Consider the following 23954-nt stretch of genomic DNA (forward strand, 5'->3'; position numbering starts at 1 on the left):
TTGTCATTAAGTTTGAGACCATCAATCAGCTGCCTTTACTGCTTTCCTCCTTTTCCCTCCTAGCCCACTGGGCCAAACTTCCTCTAAGGTTCCCCCCACCCTCGCTAGGAACTTTTATAAGAACATAACAGGACCATATGGCCCCCTGAGCCTGCACAGCCATTCAGTACAATCATGGCTGATCTTATGTCTCAATTCCACTTTCCCATCTACTTCCCAAATCCGTTGATTCACTAAGAGACAAAAATCTATCTCAGCCTAGAATATATTCAACACAGCTCTCTAATGTATAGATTTCCAAAGATTCACAACCCTCTGAGTGAAGAAATTTCTCTTCATTTCGGTATTAAATGATCAACTGCTTAACCTGAGACAGTGCCCCTGTGTTCTAGATTCCTCAGCCAGGGGAAGCAATCACTCAATGTTTAACCTGTCAAGTTCCTTCAGAATCTTATATGTTTCAATGAGATCACCTCTCATTCTTCTAAACAGCAAAGGATATAAGTGCAATTTCTTTGCCTCTCATCATAGGACAGCCCTCTCACCCCAAAAACCAATCTACTGAACCTTTGCTGTACTGCCTCCAAGGCCAGTATCCTTCCTAAAATATGGTGACCAAAATTGCACACAGTATTCCAGGTATGGTTTCACCAAAGGCCCATACAATTGTAGCAAAACTTCCCTATTCTTATACTCCGACCTCTTTCATTAAAGGGCAACGTGCCATTTGCCTTCCTAATTGCTTGCTGAACCTGCACACTGTGTACCTTGTATGCTTACACACAAGTCTCTCTCAACATCACCATTTAGAGGTTTCATATCCCACATTATAGTCCAACTTTTTGCACTTAAACTCTCTATATTTCTTTGCAGCACCTTTGAGTCCTCACAGCCTACATTTCCACTTAGCTTTGTATTGTCAACAAGCCTAGATACATTATTATCAGTCTCTTCATCTAAGTCATTAATATAGATTGTAAAAAGCTGAGGCCCCAGCATTGATCCTTGTGGCACTCTAGCCTACCATCTTGAAAATGCCTCACTTATCCCTATTCTCTGCTTCCTGTACATTAACCAGACTTCCATCCATTCTAGTATATTCCTAATTTCATGAACCCTTATATTGCATATTTGTGTAATATCTCATTGAATGCCTTTTGGAAATCCAAGTACACTCCATATTCTCACGCCCTCTTGTCTATCCCACTAATTAGTTCCTCAAAAAACTCTAATAAATTTGTCAAACATGATTTCTCTTTCATAAAGCCATGTTGACTCTGCCTGATCATATAGCAATGATTTTCTAAGAGCATTGTTAAGACTTCCTTAATAATAAGTTCCAGCATTTTCCTGAATACCGATGTCAGGCTGACTGGTCTGTAGTTCCCTGTTTTCTCTTTCTCCCCTTCTTTTGAAAAGCAGAGTCCCAATCCATTAGACCATTCTAGAATCTAGAGAAGTTTGGAAAATCACAATCGGTGCAATCACTATGTAGACCATCAGGTCCTGGGGGCCTCCCCCATGTCCTTGAACAGATTGCCTCCCAAATCTGTGCTCACCTTTCCCAGAACTCCACATTTGAACCTTTCCAATCAGTTTTCTGTGCTGCTAGGTTACCATACAGTTCTCATCAAAGTCATAAATTACATCCTATGTGAATGTCAGAAAGGTTAACTATCTCTTCTCATTTTTCTTGACCTGTCTGCAGTCTCTGACATGGTTGACCACATCATCCTCCTCCACCGCCTCTCCACTGCTGTCCAGCCGGGTGGGGTTGTACTCACCTGTTTCCATTCTTATCTATCTAATTGTGGCTAGAGAATTTCCTGCAATGACCTCTCTCCCCATTGCCGGAATATTACTTCTGGGATTTCCCAAGAATTTATCCTTGGCCCCCTCCTATTTCTTATCTATCTGCTCCCCCTTGGCGACATCATCCAAAAATACAATGTCAGTTTTCACATGTACGTTGATGATGACAAGCTCTATCACAGAATCACAGAATTATTAGAGCGCAGAAAGAGGCCATTCAGCCCATCGTGTCTGTACTGAGCAATTGAGCAATTCATCTAATGCCACTCCCTAGCTTTTCCTCATGACCCTGTACATTCTTCCTTTGCAGGTAACAGCCTTAGTCCCTTTTGAATGCCTCAGCTGAACCTACCTCCATCACACTCTCAGGGCAGTGCATGCCAGACCCCAACCACTCGCTACATGAAAATGTTTTTCCTCATGTTGCTATTGCTTATTTTGTCAATTATTTTAAATATGTGCCCTCTTGTTCTTGATCCTCTTGTGAGTGGCAACAGCTTCTTCCTAGTTATTCTGTCCCACCCCTCATGATTTTGAATATTTTTATCAAATCTCCTCTCAGCCTTCTCATCTCCAAGGAAAACAGTAATTCAACAGCACCCCTCTCAAACACACAACTGTCTCTAAATTGTCTAACTTCCAGTTCCGGATGGAGCAGAAATTTCCTCCAATTAAAGATGGAGAAGACTGAATCCATTGCTTTTGGTCCCCACTACAAACTCCACTTCTAGTCACCAAACCCATCCTTCTCCCTAGTTGAAGCTGAACTAGACTGTTCACAAACTCTATGTTATATTTGACCCCTAGATGTGCTTCCAATCACACATCCCCACCTATTTCCACCTCGGTAACATGGGGCAGGATTTTTCAGTCAGCGTGTGGGGGCGGGCCCGACACGCCGATGTGTAAAATGACACGCGATGACATCGGGCATGCATCCCGACATCATCGGGCAGTCCCGCGATATTTCATTCGGCGGGCACACGCCAGAGTCGGCTGCGCGCCCGCCATTATGTAAATGGCCTATTAAGGCCATTAAGAGTGTTATTGATTGTCATTGGTAACACTGCCCATCCAATCTTAGGGTTGGCGGGCAGGCAAAAGGCCAAGCGGCCTTTGCGTTTTTTAGGAAACCTCATCCACGAACGGGATGAGGTTTCCTAAAGCTTTTATTAAATAAATAAATAAATTTTCCCAAATATAAACACATGTCCCATCTCTTGTGACACAGTCACATGAGGGGACATGTTGAAAGAAAAATGAAGGGGAGGATTAATGCTAATATCAAGGATGCAAACAATATAACTGAGGGGAAGTTTCAGAGGTAGTGATCCTCATAATCAGGCTTTCCTATATTACAACAGTGACTACACTTCAAAAGTACAATTATTGGCTATAAAGTGCAATGGATGTACTGAGTGAAAGGCATGATATAATTGAAAGCCTTCCTTTTAGAGCAAAAAATGAAAGCAAGGAGTGTGTGAAAAATGAGACAGGAACAGGAAAGTTAAAGAGGTACAGAATGTGCTGCCTGCATTTTTACATGTTTTGAGCTTGTGTGTATGTGTGGTCATACTGTCTGTGAATAGGAAGGCTCTTTCAGCTGCTTTTTGCAAATGATTGAATGCAATGACAGCATCTAATGTCTAGATGGCAACACTATATAGTGGATCAGTCCAAATACAGTTGGGCAAATGCATGAATGGTGACAAGTCAGCTGAAAATTAATGTAAATTGTGACCATCACTGTGGTGTGGTGATACTTTTCATTGACGTTAGCCAACTTGACCCTTTTTCTGATGTTGCAACATTGTAAAATAGAAGGACCTCCATATTTTAACAACAAACTGCATTTTTATCACACACTAAAACCTCCCACTCAGCTAAAGAACATTATGAACGTTAAATTTGCCATCAAGTCAAAGGACACTTTACAACAGGTGACCAAACACCTGGTCAAAGAGGTAGGAATCCTATAAATAAGCACCTAAAAATAAATATTCATGTTGCATTGGTATAAAAAATATCATCCAAATTTTCTACATTTTTTCAATACTTTACCAATGAGATAATCAGGAAAAACTGCTCAATGAGATGTTAAATATATAACTTTTATTCTATATATGATCTTGAAACCTCACAAGTGCGCAACTTGACCTAAAGTTGTGTCCATGGGTACAACCTGGAAGTTAAACCCAAAAATGGGCCCATTGTCCCAATGTCAAGTTATGGACAAGTTTCTTTAGAATATATCTGGAAGTTAAATGGATGTAAACCAGAATAAACAATCAAGGTCAAACCACACATTGCTCACCTTTAAGCATGGCAAGTAAATTTTCAACTATCACCCTCTATTCTGAATCACAACGTTTTGCATTCAAACCCCAGTCCACGGCTTGAGCACAAAAATCAAGGCTGACGCTCCAGTGCAGTACTGAGGGAGTGCTGCACTACTGGAGATACCATGGGCAGAATTTTATGTTTGTCGGGCGGGCGGGCCCGACACAATCGGCGGCGGGCACGTAGCCGATCTCCGCTGGCGAAACGGGCCACGCCGCCATTTTGCGCAGGTGGGCCAATTAAGGCCCACCCAGCACGTTGTAAACTCCCATGTACAGCGGGAATTTCAAATGTGCAGTGGGCGTGTACAGACCGCCGGTTCCAATGGGGAATCGACAGTCTGTGTAAAGAAAGGCCAGGCAGCCTCCTTTAGGCTGTTCACCATGGCCAGCGACCAGTCTGCACAGTGGGCTCTAGAGGAGGGCAGGGCAGAGGAGGAGGGGGGCAGGCTGCAGGGTAGGCCAGCGGGGGGCCAATGTGCCCCTCGGTTCTCTGACGCCTGCCTTGCTGCCCTCCTCGAAGAGGTTGCAGAATGTCAGGAGGTCTTGTTTCCAGAGGATGAGAGGAGGAGGGCCCCCCATGTTACCAAGCAGGCGTGACAGGAGGTGCTGGAGGTAATAAGCCCTCAAGATGCTGTGCGGCGCATAGGGACCCAGTGCCGCAAACGCGTCAATGATTTGTTGCGCTCTGGATGGGTGAGCACCATGTTGATCTTGGCCATTTAACCCAGCAGGTAGCCTTAGCCTTTGAGGACCCCCTCCCCCCACACGTCTTAGTGTCGTTACTGCATTGGGCATTTGGCGCACGCTGGGTGGGAAAACAGGCAGTGACCATGCTTACATCAGCCTTAGTGGTTGAGGAGAAGGTGGGTTCTCCCTGCAGCATATGTTGGTGTTTGTGGCATTTGAGTAGTCTGGGGGGAAACCTGCAGGGGAGGCAGCTGGACACATACTCAGAACTCCAACACATGTCTTATTGATGGTGATGAGATGGTGGAAGGGGAGCCTCAAGCTGTCATGGCCAAGAGCCATCTGCTGGCCTTGGCGCTGCACCTAGTTACGCCTCCTTGCCATGGGCACTAAGACCCGTGTGTTATTCAAAGTGATGGACGCCGAATGTGTCCAAGGTGTCAGTTGGGGGAGGGGGTTTGGACCAGCCGTACTATCTTCTGGGGACTGATCACCAGTAGTGTGGACAGGAGCCACTGGAGGCCTCAGATGGGCCACTGTGGTTGGGGTGCGGCGTGCGTGTGCAGAGTACATGAGCGATCAGCCCCAATAAATCCTCTTCTCTGTTCTGCAGGCAAAAACAGAATGCAACAGCTGGGAGCGTTTGTGGACTGGTGGTGGGCGCACCGTGCTGCAGCATGTCACCACCTATGAGGAGCAGACCATGGAGCTGGGGAGGAGGCAGGTGGCCAGGGAGGCAGGTGTCTTTGAGGCTGGGGTCCAGCGGCCAGGTATTTGAGATCCACAGTCCCATCCACTCTGTCTCCCCACCATCCAAAGCACTGATGATTGCTACAATCGTTAATGCTGCAACACTGCTCATTCACAGACTGATACAGTCAGACGTGTGGGTCATACACAAAGGTCCCTCGGCCCCTTGAGGATGTGCGTCTCTAGTACCTTGCGAAGTCGCCTTATCCCATTTGTGACCACTATCCCCATGGCCTAACATGCAATGGCATCGCTGCTGCACATCCAAATGCTTATTGCATCTTAGGAGAGTTTGTACCTCCACCACTTGCGTCCCACATTACTCTGTCCAAAAGGTCCTCAGCACCTCACCTGTCAAGCTCATGGCACTCAACTTAAATAAATGCCACCACGTTAGTCATCCCTGCGCCAAGAGGAAATGTTACCTTCTGTCCACCCGTTCTATGCCCCTCATAATGTTATGAAGGTCAATAATGTGACCTGTCAATCTCCTGTACTCCACGGCAAATGTCGCAAGTGTTTGCGATGTTTCCTCATCACTCCAACTCTCCAGGCCAGCATGCATCCAGGTCAGGAACCTCTGCACTCTCCCCACTCCAGTGCCATCCCTCCCATGAAGCGCAGGTCACAACTGAACGCAGAGGTGTAGCTGTGGCCTCGACAGCGTTTTCTGCACTTGCAACATGACCTCCCTTTTCCTACATTCTATTCCTTGGCTAATAAAGGCAAGTCTGGCTTTTACCTTGTTAAACGCCTTATGTTCCTGTTCTGCTACCTTAACGGGTCTGCCCAGCAAGGTCCCTGTAATCATCCTGACTTTCCATGGTCCTTCCATTACTCATGTATTCCCGTACCTTGTTTGTCCTGCCCAAGTGCTTAACCACACACTTATCCACATAACATTCCATGTGGCATTCCTTAGGGCATCTGACCAGTTTGTATGTGCATGTAATGTTTGGGCCTCTTGACTATTTACCACCCCACCAATGTTGGTCTCCTTGGGTTCTTGAAGGTTGAGCGCATTATGAGCCTGGGAGGGAAAGGGATGAATGGTGTTACTGACTGAATGCTAACTGATGAACTGTCCTTGTTGTTAATTTCAGCATCACCACTGCATGGCCGTCACCAACACATCCAGAACCCCCCCCCTCCACACCTGACGGGCGTTACTTGCAACTTGCATCACATCATTTCACCAGCCAGGCACCAGCGCAGCGACTACCACATCGGTGGGGATTATAACGTCGGCTAGTGTCCCGGGGCACAGTGAAGAGGGCACCTCACAATCGCTGGAGGAGTTGGCACGGACAGAGAGTGCCGATGGCGCCAGCAGCCGGAGGACTGCAGGGGACCAGGCACATGCTGAGTCGGGCAGTGATGATGTGCCTCTGGAGATCTCACCAATGCAGCAGCTGCAGGACAAGCGGCCGGGTGCATAGGAACATCAGGCAGGGTTGCATGAGGGTGTGCTTCTCTTGGTCTCTGTGGTGGAGGAATCCAGGCAGAGTGTCAGTGATGGCATGAACCTCAGGACAGAGCTTCAGGCTTCCTCCATTGAGAGATTGGTAACTTTCATGGAGAGGGGCTTCCAACAGATTGAGAATCATCTGATTGGGTTACGCTCTGACCTGCAAGCCCTCACAGCGCTAATGGCCACAGGTGGTCATTCCTAATGCGAGAGATGTTCTGGACACTAAGTGTCCCAGCTCGGTGCCCATCCATCTGCGGTGAGCAGGGAGGTCCAATGTGACCTCACGTCGGTGCAGCAGCTGCCTGTCGTCACTGTGAGCTCCTCTCAGGGCGTTCTGGATGAGGGCAGCAGGCCCTCCGCCCCTCTGCCAGTGACCATTGCATCCAGTGAGGCTGCAACAACTGGGGAGATGCCAGTTCTAGAACTGGCCACTCCCTCCCAGGCGGGGCCATCACAGGCTCCACGGGCCAGAAGACAGCCGCCAAGGTCATCGATGCCAACAGGACAGCAGAGTCAGCAGGCTGTCTCACAAGCCACTCTGAGCGATGGGGCGGCACCTAGACGTAGCCCCCGCAGACGTAAACATAGGCACTCCACGGGTTTGTCACTGGTGATTTTGTGTTGGCCCTAGATTAGGGAATGTTTGATTCCCAACATCAGAGCGACGTTTGTTCATTTTTTTTGGTGGGAATAAAGTCCACATTTGTGACCAAGGCTGAGGGTGTTTCCTTTGTGCTGCATTTATATTTTTCACAGACATCTCATGAGTGTTTGAGTGGACATTGATGTTTATGCACTAAGCCCTTAGTTGAGCTGATAAGGTGGAAGATGTAGCACCTAAGTGCCACGTGTGGAAGCGCCAGGCAATGCTGGTCCTGCTGATCCATGTGTGTGGAGCTAGCTGAAGGTTCATTGGATTAAATTGTCCTGGGTGTCCCTGCCTCCTTGGTGTAGTAGCGGGTCGGCGTGCTGCCCCTCATCATCGCCCTGTGCTTCCTCATCCTCTGAGCCACTCTTGGATTCATCATGTGCAGCCTCATCCAGGGCGTCAAGATCTTCATCATCAACTGCATCCCCCCTTTCCAGCACAAGATTGTGCAGAGCGCAGCATGCTACCACTATCAGAGAGACGCGATCTGGGGGGTACTGGAGTGCGCCCCCTGAGCGGTCCAGGCAACGGAAGCGCATCTTGAGAAGACTAATGGTTCTCTCCACCACAGCCCTTGTGGAGGCGTGGCTCCTATTGTACCGCTGCTCAGCTTCTGTTCTTGGATAGCGGAGAGGCGTCATGAGCCACCTTCTGAGGGGATAGCCCTTGTCACCCAGCAGCCATCCATCCAGCTGGGCTGGAGCACTGAAGAGCTCCAGCACCTGGGAGTGTCTGAGGATGTAGGTGTCGTGGGAGCTGTCTGGGTACCTTGCACAGACTTGTAGAACCAGCATCCTGTGATCACACACTATCTGCACGTTCATGGAGTGGAAGCCCTTCCTGTTGACGAAGGCACCGGGCTCACCCGCTGGCGCCTTGATGGCCACATGTGTACAGCCTATTGCACCCTGGACATGGGGGAAGTCAGCAATCGCCATGAAGCCTCTGGCTCACTGTGTCTGACTTGCCTGGTCACAGCGGAAGTGGATGAAGGTCAATGCCCGTCTGAACAGAGCGTCTGTAACCTGCTTGACACAAGTGTGGACAGCTGATTGGGAGACACCGCAAAGCTCACCCACCGAGCCCTGGAAGGAGTCAGACGCATAGAAGTGGAGGGCGACTGTGACCTTCAGAGCCGCTGGCATGGGGTGTCCACCCACACAGTTAGGGGAGATCTCAGGGCCAATCATCTGACAGATATAGTTCAGTGTCCCCATGACAGTCGGACCCTCCTTCAGCACTGCACCTCAGTCATATTGAGGTAGCTGCTTCACCACCTGTATACCCTGACAGCAGGATAGTGGCGTCTTCTGCGGCCCCTTCCACCTTGGACAATCTCTTGGCCCTGCGCCCCTTGTGCCTGCGCCTGTACTCCCAAAGGTGGCTCCTTATTCTATCCCTCCCTTCCTCCTCAGGGGAGCTGCCTCCAGTGGAGATGTCAGAACCCATACCCCCAGGCTAAATGGAGGCCTCCGGAAAGCTGCAGGCCCGAGAAAGATTACTGTCTGCAGACTGGTGAGCTGAAGCTTCAAGGTACAGAGAAAGCTGTTGGAAATCGATCTGAACTGCTAACAATCACACAGGCAAGTGTGAAACACTTTCTGCAATAAATACTTCACATAAAACAGTAACAACCCCTCTGAGCCTACATATCCCGCCTGTGGATAAGGTTTGTTCAAAAGTCACTTACCTGCCTGCCCATTGCACCCATGCGCCCAGCCAAAGATCACACGGATGCCTCAAAATCGGCGTTGATTGCCGAGTTAAGGGCCTTAACAAGGCCTTTAATTAATGGCGGGCGCGCGACCGCCCAGCTAAATATCGCGATGGCGCACGGTGACGTTGGCACGCTCGCCCGACGTCAGTGCGTGACATTTTAAGCGCTGACGTGCCGGCTCCGCCACCCACACGTCATACATAAAATTCTGCCCCGTATTTCAGATGAGATGTTAAACTGAGACGGTTCTGTCTGCTCAGGTGAATTGTAAAAGAATCCATGGCACTATTTCGAAGAAGGGCAGAGGAGCGTCCTTCTCAATATTTATCCCTCAATCAAGATCATAAAAACAGACTATCTGGTCATTGTCACGCTGCTGTTTGTGTGTGTATATTGGCTGCTGTATTTCCTACATTACAAAAGTCACTACACTTCAGAAGTATTTCATTGGCTGTAAAGCGCTTTGAGTCCAGTGGTCATGAAAAGCCCTATATAAAGGCAAGACTTTTTTTTCTCTTTTTATCTAAAAACATTAGGCACATTTCAGAACCTGCAATCAGGACATTTTTTTTCATGTGATTTATTCTGTGCCATATAAATGCACGGAAAGAAATTGAAAATAGAGAGTGGGTCTCAATGAGGATATATTTTTTTTTTAATTGCAAGGAAACATCAGGAAAATTATTTTTTTCTCTGCCGTGCAGGAAAATCAAGTTATAACCTGAAGAGAACCTCTAAGCAAGAACAACTTCATGAAAGTGGCACGAGGCTTTCTGTAGCTCAATGGCGGGGCCACGTTTACGGTGGAGTTGGATTCAGCTGAAGGGATCAGCAGAAAATTGGGAGTATTTGGGAGTACTCACTCAAAATTCCACAATCTTTTAGGTCGTGTAATTAAGTTGTGACCCACGTCTCTAGGTGCAAATATTGAGGAAATTCAAGCCTTGGACATGCTTAATGGGGATATAAGTTCTGTTTGGCTAAGAATTGTAACAAACCTCAGGCTGTATCCAAAAACCCTGGCTCTTTTTTCCTAATCATGCCATCATAAGGGTCTCATTTGCTGAAACCACCAACATTTCCTGTCATATAAAGAATGACTAACCAGGACACAATGGGAGCAGAGAGGTTAAAAAGCATTTGCTGGCTGTTCACGTGTCTGTTGTTTGCTGCATTGGGTCGTCCAGCCCTAACCTCATAGTCTCGCTGGGATAGTCAGCTGAAGGATTAGAATTCTGACTGGGTATCAGCACTGGCAGTGGAGCCTCAACCTACATTCACACAAGCGGCTCTTGTACTCAGAGCTTCGAGAGGCCTGTGACTCAGCACATACTCCTCCTAGAAGCGCTTTCCAGCACATTCCCAATACCCCCGGCTTCCTAGAAAGGTAAGAAAAACACGTTAATAAACAAGTCTTGGGCGGTACCAGGACCACGGGAGCCCTAGAGGTGTCAGGATAACAATCTATTTTGTAGGCCAACACAGATTAAATTTCAGTAACCAGCAGGTTAAACCTACTCCTGTATGACTCTTTGAATGATTTATTTATGTCACATTGAAGCGGTCGATTTATTGCGCTAGATGAGCTATCACTCTATTCCAATGTGTGCATTTGCTGTTAACACCAGTGATCTATAATTTAACTATCTGAGACCTGTTCAAAAGCCTTGGGAACATGAATTTCAAAATGCTTCCTTCACTATTTTTACAGCAGATTTACAGGACATTTTTCCAGACCATCATATTTTCAGCATTAAAAGGATCCCCGTTTCAGTACAGTCCACAATAATAGGCAGTTATGTCGTGACATGCTGCAAAATTCAGAGCTGAAGTCAGTTTTGAACAGAAGGGTTATAGTCAGACTGATCTCAATTCACCTAAATATTTTGGTCTGCATGACAAAAAATGTGTATCGGACTGTGCCAAAATTCCCATTGCTATCCAGCATTGAAGAGGCTTTGCACGGGTGCAAGTTTATATATGAAAAGTTTAACTCTCTATTTTAAAACTCAGTGTAATATTTTTCCAACTTCAGTTTTCTCCCCTTCTTTCTTGAAGATGGTGGGGGTGATATTACCTTTTTGAGTTATACATCTTTCCCAATTTTCATTTCTGTTGAAGTCAAGGGAATTCAATATCGCCATTTTCCTTTCGTTCACAAGATGTGGATGCCGCTGGCTAGGCCAGTATTAATTGCCCATCCCCAATTGCCCTTGAGAAGGTGGTGGTGAGCTGCCTTATTCAACCACTGCAGTCCATGTGGTGTAGGTACATCAACAGTGCTGTTAGGGAGGGAGTTCCAGGATTTTGACCCAGCGACAATGAATGAACAGCAATATAGCTCCGAGTCAGGATGGTGTGTGACTTGCAGGAAAACTTGCAGTTGGTGGTCTCCCAACGCACCTGCTGCCCTTGTTCTGGGTGATAGAGGTTGCGAGTTTGGAAGGTACTGTTGACGGAGGCTTGGCAAAGTGCTGCAGTGCATCTTGTAGATAATACACACTTCTGTCACTGTGTGCTGGTCAGGGGTGCAGTGGTGCCTGTGCGCGCTGGAGTGCTGCTCCAGCACCTCCATCCAGGGCCTGGGGAGCAGAGTGCCACCCAACCCCCTCCAGGGAGGAGAGGCTGGCAGCTAAACCTGGAATGAAACGCTGCGAGGCCCGGGAGTGAGATGCTGCCAAGCCCCAGATCAAGGGGGAGGAGGGAGGGGAAGAGGCTGACTGCTGTGTGTGGGAGATTGTGGGCAGAATTTTACATTTGGCGTGTGGGTGCACGCCCAACACGCTGGAATGTAAAATGACGTGCGCCCTGATGTCATCGCAAAGTCACGCGATATTTCGTTCGGCGGGCGCATGCCGGAGTTGGCTGCACTCCTGCCAATGATTGAAAGGCCTATTAAAGCCATTAATCAGGCAATTAACCTGAATTTTATGCTGCCCGTCCAACCTTATGGTTGGTGGGCCGGCGAAATGGCCAAGTGGCCTTTACATTTTTTAAGAAACCTCATCCACAAGCGGGATGAGGTTTCCTGAAGCTATTACAAATTAAATTAAAAATTTCATGTGAACTTAAAAGGCGGAGGCAAAGGAGAGATTGCAAAAGATGTCATAAACAAAAGGTCGAAGGGGTGTTGATGGTGGTGATACTGGCTAAAGGAGGTGCTGATGGTGACATTAAGAGTAGAAAGCAGGATGAGCAAGTGCCAGATGGTCCTAGTGAGGGGGTGGGTTGGGGGGAGGGGACGGCGTGGGAGAAAAGATCGAAATGGGCTAAAAGATGGAGATAAAACAATGAATGGAAATAAATTTTAAAAATAATAATGATAGAGATAGATGGGAAAAAACATATAAAAATTTAAAAATAAATATTTGAAAAAAGATCAAGAAGGGGTGAGGATGGAGGAGAGAGTTCATGAGCTGATTAATTGTCTGACTGGATTTAAATCTTCACTGCCTCCAATATTGAAGCTATTTGTTTCCAGGGGTAACACATGGAGGGGGATTTGGCTCATTGATGCCAACAATTGGAACTGGAGGGGAACCCTCTCGTTACACGTGTGGCTGCATGACTTGATCCTCGTGGCAGCTGCCTCTGCATTACATGTCGAGAGATTTGTACCTGCGTTATTATGTGGGGCACAAGGGCAAGCTTGGCCACGAGTTGCTGGAGTTTGAGTTCAGGCTGGACGGTAAGAGTTGACTGGAATGTCCGGAGCTCGCAGTGTGGCTGTGAATACAGAGCCTGGGGAGGTTAAGACATGGCGGAGGGAAGGGCTGGGGCCAGGGTCCCGGGCCTCACACTGCTGGTGCTGAATGTCCCAGAGTCAATGTGCAGCACCAGCTACGGCAGCTACAGCAGCAACCCTCCCGTACAGCTCCCTGACCGTAAAAAAATACAGACCTTACAACTGCCTGCACACAGCTTTCTCATAAACAGGCATTTCAGGGTCTTTGAAGCTCAAGGTTCCCAGGATCTGAAGCAGCGTCAATATCTGCAAACACCCTGATACATTTGCCTACTGAACATTAATTCCTTGGCTGTGTTGGCCTGAGGGTGTGAAATGCAATATAGTGTTCGCATTCCCTGCTGATGGCTTTATATGGATATTACAACATGGAAACAGGCCATTTGGCTCACCTCATCTATGATGGTGTTTATGTTCCACACAAGCCTCCTCCCACCCTTCTTGATCACACTATCAGGGTAACTTTCAGCTTCTTTCTTACTCATGTGTTTATCAAGTTCCTTGAATGTATCAACACTAGAATCATAGAATGGTTACAGCACAAATGGAGGCCACGCAGCACACTGTCTCTGTGTTGATTCTCTGCAACAGCAACTCAACTAGTCTCACTCCTCCATCTTTTCCCTGTAGCCCTGTAAAATCCTTTCTCTTCAGATAATTATCCAGTTCCCTTTTCAAAACTTCAATTGAATCTGTCTTCACCACATGCTCGGTTAGTGCATTCCAGATCCAAACCGCTTGTTGCATAAAGAAGTTTTCCCTCATGTCAGCTTAGGTTCTTTTGCTAATCACCGTAGGGTTCTTGACGTTCTGCCAATGTGAACAGTTTCTCCTCATTTACCCTATCCAGACCCCTCATGATTTTGAACACATCTAACAAATCTCCTCTCAACCTTCTCTTCTCCAAGGAGAACAGCTCCAGCTTCACCAATCTATCCACATGACTGAAGTCTCTCATCCTCGGAACCGTTCTGGTCAATCTTTTCTGCAACCTTTCTAAAACCTTCATATCCTTCCCGTTGAGGCTGAACCAGTGTTTTATGAAGATTCATAACTTACTTGCTTTTGTACTCCATGCCCCTTTTAATAAAACCCAGGATTCAGTATAAATTATTAACTGCTTTCTCAACCTGCACTGTCACCCTCAATGATTTATATACATATGCACCCAGGTCCCTCTGTTCCTGCATTTCCTTTTGAATTGTACCCTTCATTTTTATGTCACCTCTCCTCGTTTTTCTGACCAAAGTCACTTCACACTTCTCTACATTAAATTTCATCTGCCCATTCCACTAGCCTGTCTATATCCTCTTGAAGTCCATCACAATCCTCCTCTCAGTTCACAATACCTCCAAGTCTTGCATCATCTTCAAATTTTGAAATTGTCCCCTGTACACCGAGGTCTAGGTTACTAATATAAATCAAGAAAAGCAGTGGCTCATCTACATACCATCCCCCAGTCAGAAGTAAGTAAAGTTTTCTGTAATTCATGTTTTTAAAAGGCTTGGTTTAAATAATTAAACTGTTGCACAATGAAATTCTAGCTATGCTAAAGACTAATGATTCAAATACCACATGGTTCAAAACAAAATGCCCCCCAGCACTAATATTTTTCACTTAAAAGTCATTGGGTAACATTTTCCCCCTGTTGGGGGTGGGGGGAGTGTGCGGAAGTGGGCGCAGGCAGGCGGGTTCCCGATCGGCGCCCCCAGTCGAGGGCGCGCTGCCGTTTTTCGTGGGCAGGCCAATTAAGGCCCGCCCAGCGTGACGGCCGCTCGGAAGCATGCGCGCAATAGAGCGCACAGATCTCCCTGAGGCAAAGTGCCACCTCCGGGAGATCGCTGGAAGTTTAAAAAAAATTTTGGAAGTACGAAAAAAAAATTCCTGACATGTCCCCTCATGTGACAGTGTCACATGAGCTGGGACATGTCCATTTCTTTTATTTCAACATTTTATAAACATTTTAAATCCCTCATGAAACCTCATCCCGCCCGTGGATGAGGTTTTGTGTTTTTTCTAAAGGCCGCCTGGCCTACTTGCCTGCCTGCCAACGTTAAGATTGTACGGGCAGGTCCATTAATTGCCTTAATTACTTTTTTAATGGCCTTAAGTGGCCGTTGACAGTTCGGCGGCCGGGCAGCCAAGTCGGCTGCGCGCCCGCAGAACTGAAAATCTAAATGATGCAGGGGTGACGTCGGGACACACACCCTGCGTCATTTTATGCGCCGGCAAGTGGGCCCCACCCCCGCTGGCTGACTGGAAAATGCAGCCCATTGTTTCACTGACGTTTGGGAATTCAAATGACTAATGCATAAGAAAACAACATAATAGTAGATTAAGAAATGATATGGTCCACACATTTTCTTAGAACTCCTGTACCTCAAAATTTGGCACTGCACCCCTGATGCTGGTGACGGAAGGAGTGAATGTTCAAGGTGGTGAATGGGATGCCAATCAAGCGGGCTGATTTGTCCTAGATGGTGCCAAAGTTCTTCTGTGTTGTTGGAGCTGTACGCACCCAGGCAAATGGAGAGTATTTCATCAAGAGCTATCGGGTAATCATACTTAGGGATTTCAATTATCCAAATATAGACTGGGATAGGAATAGTGCAAAGGAACAAGAGGAGTCAGAGGTCCTGGAATGTGTTCAAGATAAGTTTCTACAGCAGTATGAGTTCAACGAGAGGACATGCACTTTTGGACCTTGTTTTGGAGAATGAGTTGACCCAAGTGGATCAAATATCAGTGGGAGAGACTCTAGGGGACAGTGACCGTTGTACCATAAGGGTCAGGTTAATCATGGAAAAGGACAGAGAACAATCCAGAGCAGGGATAATTAATTGGGGGAAAGCCAACTTTGATGGGATGAGAATGCATCTGAGTCGAGTGAGTTGGAATCAAATGTTGGCAGAAAAGACAGTGGTTGAACAATGGGGCCACCTTCAAAGAAAAAGTATTGCAGGCAATGTCGAGGTATATTCCCTTGAAGGGGAAAGGTAGGACAAATAAATCCAGAGTGCACAGGGCGACAAGAGAGATCAAGGTAAAGACGAAAAGGAACAGATGTCAGGTAGAAAATACGATGGAGAATCAGGCTGAATATAGAAAGACCTGAGGGGAAGTGAAGAAACTAATAAGAAAAGCAAGGAGAGGACATGAAAAAAGACTGACAGCAAACATAAAAGGGAATCTCAAGGTCTTCTGTAAGCATGTAAATAATAAAAGGATGGTTAAAAAAATAGCGTAGAGCTGATTAGGGACAAAAAAGGGGGCTTGCATGTGGAGGCTAGGGAAATAGCGGAGGTGTTGAACTTTGCACCTGTCTTTACAAAGGAAGAACTTATTACCCAGGCTGAGGGGAGAGAGGAGATAACTGATACACTAGGGGATGAATCTTCAGCTCGGTGAGTGGGGGTGGGGCCCACTCGCCGAGGCGTAAAGTGACGCGGGGTGATGTCAGGCCTGCATCCCGACTTCACCGCCCGTCATTTAGATTTTCAGTTCTGTGGGCACGCAGCTGAGTCAGCTGTGCGCCCGCCAAACTGTCAAAGGCCCATTAAGGCCTGTTAAAAAGCAATTAAGGCAATCAGCTGAGCTTCCCGTCCAACCTTAAGGTTGGTGGGCAGGCGAAGAGCCCAGGCGGCCTTCATATTTTTTAAAGAGCCTCATCCACAGGCGGGATGAGGTTTCATGAATGATTTAAAATTTTCAGAAAAATTTTTATTAAAATTAATGCACATGTCCCAGCTCATGTGATAGTTTTACATGAGGGGACATGGCATAAAAATTTTTACAACACTTTATTAGACTGTTTAAACTTTAAAACTAATCTCCCTGAGGCACCTCTGTGCCTCAGGGAGATTTCTGCGCTCTTTCACGCGCATGCGGGGGCACTGATCGGCTCTGCGCTCGCCCGCACCCATCTCGGCACAACCCCCCCATCGATGGGGGAGAAATTCTACCCTAGGAGAACATACATCGAGAGGAAGGAGGTGTTGGAAAGGCTATCTTTACTTAAAATAGATAAGGTATCAGGACCGCATGAGATGCATCCAAGGGTACTGAGGGAAGTGAGAATGGAAATTGCAGAGGCACTAGTGATAATCTTCCAGTCTTCCTTAGATACAGGGGAGGTGCCAGAGGATTGCAGAACTGTGAATATTACACCCTTATTCAAAAAGGGGTGCAAGGATAAAGCTGGCAACTACAGGCCAGTCAGTTTGACTTCACTGGTAGGGAAACTTCTGGAAACTATTGTATGGGATAAAATCAATGGTTTTAGATAATTAGCTAAGTGTAGGATAATTAAGGAAAGCCAGGCATGGATTCATCAAAGGAAAATCATGTTTAACTAACTTGCTGGAGTTTTTTGAGGAGGTAACAGGGAAGGTTGATAAAGGAAGCGCTGTTGATGTGGTGTATATGGATTTTCAAAAGGCATTTGATACAGTGCCACACAACAGACTTGTGAGCAAAATTCTAGGTCATGGAATAAAAAGGAAAGTAGGCACTTGGATAAGAAATTGGCTGAGTTACAGGAAACAGAGAGTAGTAATAAATGATTGTTTTTCAGTTTGGAGGAAGGTTTGTAGTGGAGTTCCTCAGGGGTCAGTGTTGGGGCCCTTGCTCTTCCTGATATATATTAATGACCTAGACTGTGATGTATAGGGTATGATTTCAAAATTTGCAGATGATACGAAGATTGGAAGTGTTGTCAACTGTGATGGGGGTAGTCTTGAACTTCAAAAGACATAGACATGTTGGTGGATTGGGCAGACAAATGGCAAATGAAGTTCAGTGCAGATAAGTGTGAGGTGATTCATTGTGGAAGGAAAATATAAAATAAAGGGAGAGCCTCTAAAGGAGGTGCAGGAACAGAGGGACCTTGATGCATATGTACATAGGTCATTGAAGACAGCAGGACATGTTAAGAGAGCAGTTAATAAAGCATATAGTATCTTAAATTTTATTAATAGGGGTATTGAGTACAAGAGTAAGGAGGTCATGTTGAACTTGTATTGGACACTAATTAGGCCTCATTTGGAGTACTGCATCCAGTTCTGGTTGCCATACTTGAGGAAGGATGTGAAGGCATTGGAGGGAGTACAGAGGAGATTCATAAGAATGATTCCACTGATAAAGAGCTTTAGCTATGTGGATAGATTGGAGAGGTTGGGACTGTTTTCCTGAGAGAAAAGAAGGCTGAGAGGAGACTTGATAGAGGTATTCGAGATCCTGAGGGATAAATAGTGAGAAACTGTTTCACTCAAGAGAACATCAATAACTAGAGGGCACAGATTCAAAATAATTGGCAAAAGGAGTAAATATGATGTGAGGAAAATATTTTTCAACCAGATGGTGGATGGAGTCCGGAACAAACTTCCTGAAAGGGTGGTGGAGGCAGATTCGATCGAGGTACTCAACAAGGAATTGGATTGCTACCTGAAAAGAAAGAATGTGCAAGGTTACCAGGATAAGGCAGGGGAGTGGGACTAGGTGGAATGCTCTTTCAGAGAGCCAGTGAAGATTGGATGGGCCAAATGGCCTCTTTCTGCACTGTAAAGATACTATGATCACACTCCTGACTTATGGCTTGTAGATGGTGGACAGGTTATGGGGAGTCAGGAGGCAGAATTCCCAGCCTCTGACCTGCTCTTGTAGCCACAGTTTTTATATGGCTGCTCCTGTTAGTGCAAATTGGGATTTTGACCAGAAACCATTCAACCAAAGTCAAAATAACCCCTGATGTTTCATGCTGGTGTACATTCGACAACTACCAGCTGATTTTCTGCACTTTATATGGGTGGCCAGTCTTTACACGTGAGGCTAGATTGGAAGTGTTTTCAGGTTTTTTTAACACACAGGGTTGCAGGCCCTCACAGCAGAATTTGAACCTACTGGCCCCCAGTCTCCACACACACTCATTTTTCCAGCCGTGCTTATTGGACAACTATCAGAAGAAAGAACCTATATTTTACCCCTATCCTTAGCCCTTGACTAAAGAGATTAATTGCAGCACCATTGATGCCACCCTGACTATGGCCGGAAGCCTAATTTGGCAACCTTCTTGGCTGTGTTATTCAGGAATACACTGTGATAATGTTGCCTTTATCTGTTGAGGCATGGGAGAGCTTGTAACAGTTTTTGTTAAGCTAATTTGTGCAGTACAATTCTTAGGTAAAAGAGCAACTGTAGCATTTATAATTTAGTTGACTTTTGAATGTCATCTGAAATGGCCAACCGGGCCATTCAGTTGTATCAAACTGCTATAGAGAAAAGTCAGTAAAGGAAAAGGAATAAAACCGGACTGACCAATCAACATCAGCCTAGGTACCAGAAACATTAACGGCACCCCCATCCCCTACCCCAGTGGGCCTGCAAAGTCCTTCTCAATGACACCTGGGGACTTGTGGCTAAATTGGGAGAGCTGTCCCACAGGCTTTAATCCAATTAATATACACCCACAGACTAAACCTCTATTTTAAAAGAAAAATATTTTCCAATAATATTACATACATTAGTAGCTCCATGACAGGTGTGACCACTGTACAGTCCTTGTGGAGATGAAGTCCAATCCTCACACAGATGACACCCTACATCATATTGGGTGGCATTACCACCATGCTAAATGGGACAGATTCAGAATAGATCTAGCAGCTCAAAATTGGGCATCAATGAGGTGCTGTGAGCCATCAGTAGCAGCAGAATTGTATTCAGTCACAATCTGTGACTTCATGGCCTGGCATATTCTTGTTTCTACCATTACCATCAAGCTAGGGGACCATCACTGATTCAATGAAGAGGGTAGGAGGGCATGCCAGGAGAAGCACCTGGCAGACCTAAAAATGAAGTGACAACCTGTTGAAGCTAGAACATGGGACTACTTGCACGCTGAACAGCAGAAGCAACATAATATAGCCAGAGCTAAGCGATCCCACAACCAATGGATCTGATCTAAGCTCTGCGGTCCTGCCATATCCAGTCGTGAATGGTGGTGGACAATTAAACAACTAACCAGAGGAGCAGGATCCAAAAGCATGCCATGTTCAATGATCAGGGAAGCCTGGAATGTAAGTGCAAAAGATAGGGCTGCAGCTTGTGTAATCCCCTTTAGCCAGAAATGACGAGTAGATGATCCATTTCAGCCTCCTCCTGAGGTCCCGATCATCACAGACACCAGCCTTCAGCCAATTCAGTTCACTCCACATGAAATCAAGAATCAGCTGGAGGGCCTGGATACAGCAAAGGCAATGGGCCTTGACGTCATCCCAGCTCAAGTACTGAAGGCTTTGTGCTCCAGAACTAGATGTGCTCTTAGATAAGCTGTTCCAGTACAGCTACAAATGCATCTAATGTGGAAATTTGCCAGGATATGTCCTGCCCAGGAAAAGCAGGACAAATCCAACCTGGTGAATTTCCACCTCATCAGTCTACTCTCGATGATCAGCAACGGGACAGAAGGTATAGTCAGCTGAACTATCAAGCTACCATTCAACAATAACCTGCTCACCAATGCCCAGTTTGGCTTCCACCAGAGCCACTCGGCTCCAGACCTCATTACAGTCTTGGTCCAAACATGGGCATAAGAGCTGAATTCAGAGGTGAGATGAGAATGACTGCCCTTGACATCAAAGCAGCATTTGAAAAAGTGTGGCCTAGCAAAGCTGGAGTCAATGGCAAGCAGTGATGAAGCTCTCCATTGGCTGCAGACATACCCAGCACAAGAAAAGATGGTTGTTGTTGGAGGTCAATCATCTCAAATCCAGAACATCAGCCTAGGAATTCCTCTGGGTAGTGCCCTAGGTCGAAACATCTTCAGTTACTTCATCAATGACTATTTCTCCATCATAAGGTCAGAAGTGGGGATGCTCGCTGATGATTGCACATTTTTCAGTATTGTTTCCAACTCCTTAAATGCTGAAGCAGTCCATGCCCCCGTGCATCAAGACCCTGATAACATCCAGGCTTGGGCTAATAAGTAGCGAGGAACATTCACTCCCACAGCTGCCAGTAAAGAGGATTATAACCTTAACCCCCTTTTTGGGAGCCATCCCAGATCAGGAGCATTCCCTTAACAATCACCTTCACTTGAGTTTAACATAACTATTTCCTGCAGACACTTCTTTTGGGTCCAAGTGAACTACCTCTCCCCCAAGAAAGATAACCATTAAGAGATATTACCTTCTTCCAGGTAGCCATTTTAATAACTATCAGCTAGATTATAATTACCCAGATATTAAAAGGGTCTAGGGGTCTCCCTTCAAAAAAATGTGCCTCCCAAATTTGGGGTGTACAAGAGAGGGCATTCTTAAAGCTGCGTACAGAATACTACATGAGACGTTATACGTCACTAACTTATTAACAAATTTATTAAAGAATAACTTGCAATAGACTTCAAGTGGATAAGTACAGCACAACATTGAAGATTATAGAAAGATGGAAAACATTTTGTTTTATTCATTCATGGGATGTGGGCGTCATTGGCAAGGCCAGCATTTATTGCCCTTGTTCAGAGGGCATTTTTTAAGAGTCGACCACATTGCTGTGGGTCTGGAGTCACATGTAGGCCAGACCAGGTGAGGACAGCAGATTTCCTTCCCTAAAGGACATTAATGAACCAGATGGGTTTTTATGACAATGAACAATTGTATCATGGTCATCATTAGACTTTTAATTCCAGATATTTATTGAATTCAAATTCCACCATCTGCCATGGTGGGATTCAAACCCAGGTCCCCAAAGAATTACTCTGCATCTCTGGATTAGCAGTCCAGTGACAATACCACAATGCCACCACCTTCCCCCTAATCTTAGTTCTAATAATAATAGAATCCAGTATTTGTAAAAAAAACTCTTACTCTGGTACAGACTAAAATATCTTAGAATATCCATCAAATATTTAAAACAAAGAGTTACGTTAAATCCCTGAGTATTTGAGCAATCTGATGAGCTGGGCACTCTGGAAGTATTGCTGGGGCTCACTTTAAAGTGCCCAGCTCTTCTGAGAAGTGTTGACCTAAAGGTTTCTATTCAACACCTCTGTCTAACTGACTAAAGGCTTCTCTCCTATAGTCTATTGGATTGGATTACATCACCTATAGCAGCTATGGGTGTTACCTCTTTGTGTAAACTCCTCCCCTTTTTATAAGGCTATATCACATCTCTTATTGATAATTATTTGATTATTGAGGATTGTCTTTATTATGTGAACATTGTGAGCATTTATCTGGTCAATAGCTGTTTGTAATATATTTCAGTGGCAATGCCTATAATGATTTTTACTCATTTCTTATTTTCATAATTTGTGTTTTATAAAAAGGGATTTAAACCTTAAACTTTACTGCATTGTCAGCTTAAGGTTCTTTGTCCATGATGAGGCCATCAAAAGGTCAAGACCTTTCTCTTTTTTTTCTTAAGATCAGCAAAAGTTGAATCTTGAAAAAGTGATGTGTGATATTCCAATTAATTTGATATTATAAATATAAAATGATATTCCCTCGGACCTTGAGGGAGACTAGTGTAGAAATTGCAGGGGCCCTGGCAGAAATATTTAAAATGTCCTTAGCCATGGGTGAGGTACCGGAGGATTGGAGGGTAGCTCATGTTGTTCCGTTGTTTAAAAAAGGCTCCAAAAGTAAACCAGGTAATTACAGGCCAGTGAGCCTGACGTCAGTAGTAGGTAAATTATTGGAAGGTCTTCTGAGAGATCGGATATATAATTATTTGGACAGCCAAGGGCTGATTAAGGATAGTCAGCATGGCTTTGTGCGTGGTAGGTCGTATTTAACGAACCTTGTAGAGTTTTTCGAGGAGGTTACCAAGAAAGTAGATGAAGAAAAGGCTGTGGATGTTGTCTACATGGACTTTAGTAAGGCCTTTGACAAGGTCCCACATGGGAGGTTAGTTCAGAAGGTTCAGACACTTGGTATCCATGGAGAAGTTGTAAACTGGATTCGAAATTGGCTGTGTGGGAGAAGACAGAGAGTGTAGTGGATGATTGCTTCTCAGACTGGAGGCCTGTGACTAGTGGTGTGCCTCAGGGATCTGTACTGGGACCATTGTTGTTTGTTGTCTATATCAATGATTTGGATGATAATGTGGTGAATTGGATCAGCAAGTTTGCTGATGACACTAAGATTGGAGGCGTTGTGGACAGCAAGGAAGGCTTTCAAAGCTTGCAGAGAGATCTGGACCAACTGGAAAAATGGGCCAGAAAATGGCAGATGGAATTTAATGCAGAAAAGTGTGAGGTGTTACATTTTGGAAGGTCAAACCAAGGTAGGACATACACAGTAAATGGCAGGGCACTGAGGAGTGCAGAGGAACAAAGGGATCTGGGAGTTCAGATACATAATTACCTGAAAGTGGCGTCACAGGTAGACAAGGTTGTAAAGAAACCTTTTGGCATACTGGCCTTCATAAATCAAAGTATTGAGTATAGGAGTTGGGATGTTATGGTGAGGTTGTATAAGACATTGGTGAGGCCAACTTTGGAGTATTGTGTGCAGTTCTGGTCGCCTAACTACAGGAAGGATATCAGTAAGTTTGAGAGAGTGCAGAGAAGATTTACTAGGATGTTGCCGGGTCTTCAGGGGTTGAGTTACAGGGAAAGATTAAATAGGTTAGGACTTTATTCCTTGGAGCGTAGAAGAATGAGGGGAGATTTGATAGAGGTTTACAAAATTGTGAGGGGTATAGACAGAGTAAATGCGAGTAGGCTCTTTCCACTTAGATGAGGAGAAATAAACACGAGAGGACATGGCTTTAGGGTGAAAGGGGAA

The 23954-nt window shown here is 45.6% G+C and overlaps 1 protein-coding gene across 2 annotated transcripts in view; it reads left to right on the forward strand.

Moving 5' to 3' along the window:
• The first annotated feature begins 10615 nt into the window (after nt 1-10615).
• Nucleotides 10616-23954, forward strand: part of LOC144685992 (fibroblast growth factor 1-like) — a 54367-nt gene continuing 41028 nt past the window's right edge. The window contains exon 1 of one of the 2 annotated variants that reach the window (XM_078551092.1): nt 10616-10815. The gene's annotated coding sequence lies outside the window, so the exon portion shown is untranslated. Of the gene's footprint in view, nt 10816-14125; nt 14148-23954 lie in introns of those variants that run through there. The other variant, XM_078551095.1, reaches the window with a different exon arrangement.

The sequence above is a fragment of the Cetorhinus maximus genome, chromosome 10 (genome assembly GCF_964194155.1).
Source record: "Cetorhinus maximus chromosome 10, sCetMax3.hap1.1, whole genome shotgun sequence".
Lineage (NCBI taxonomy): Eukaryota > Metazoa > Chordata > Chondrichthyes > Lamniformes > Cetorhinidae > Cetorhinus > Cetorhinus maximus.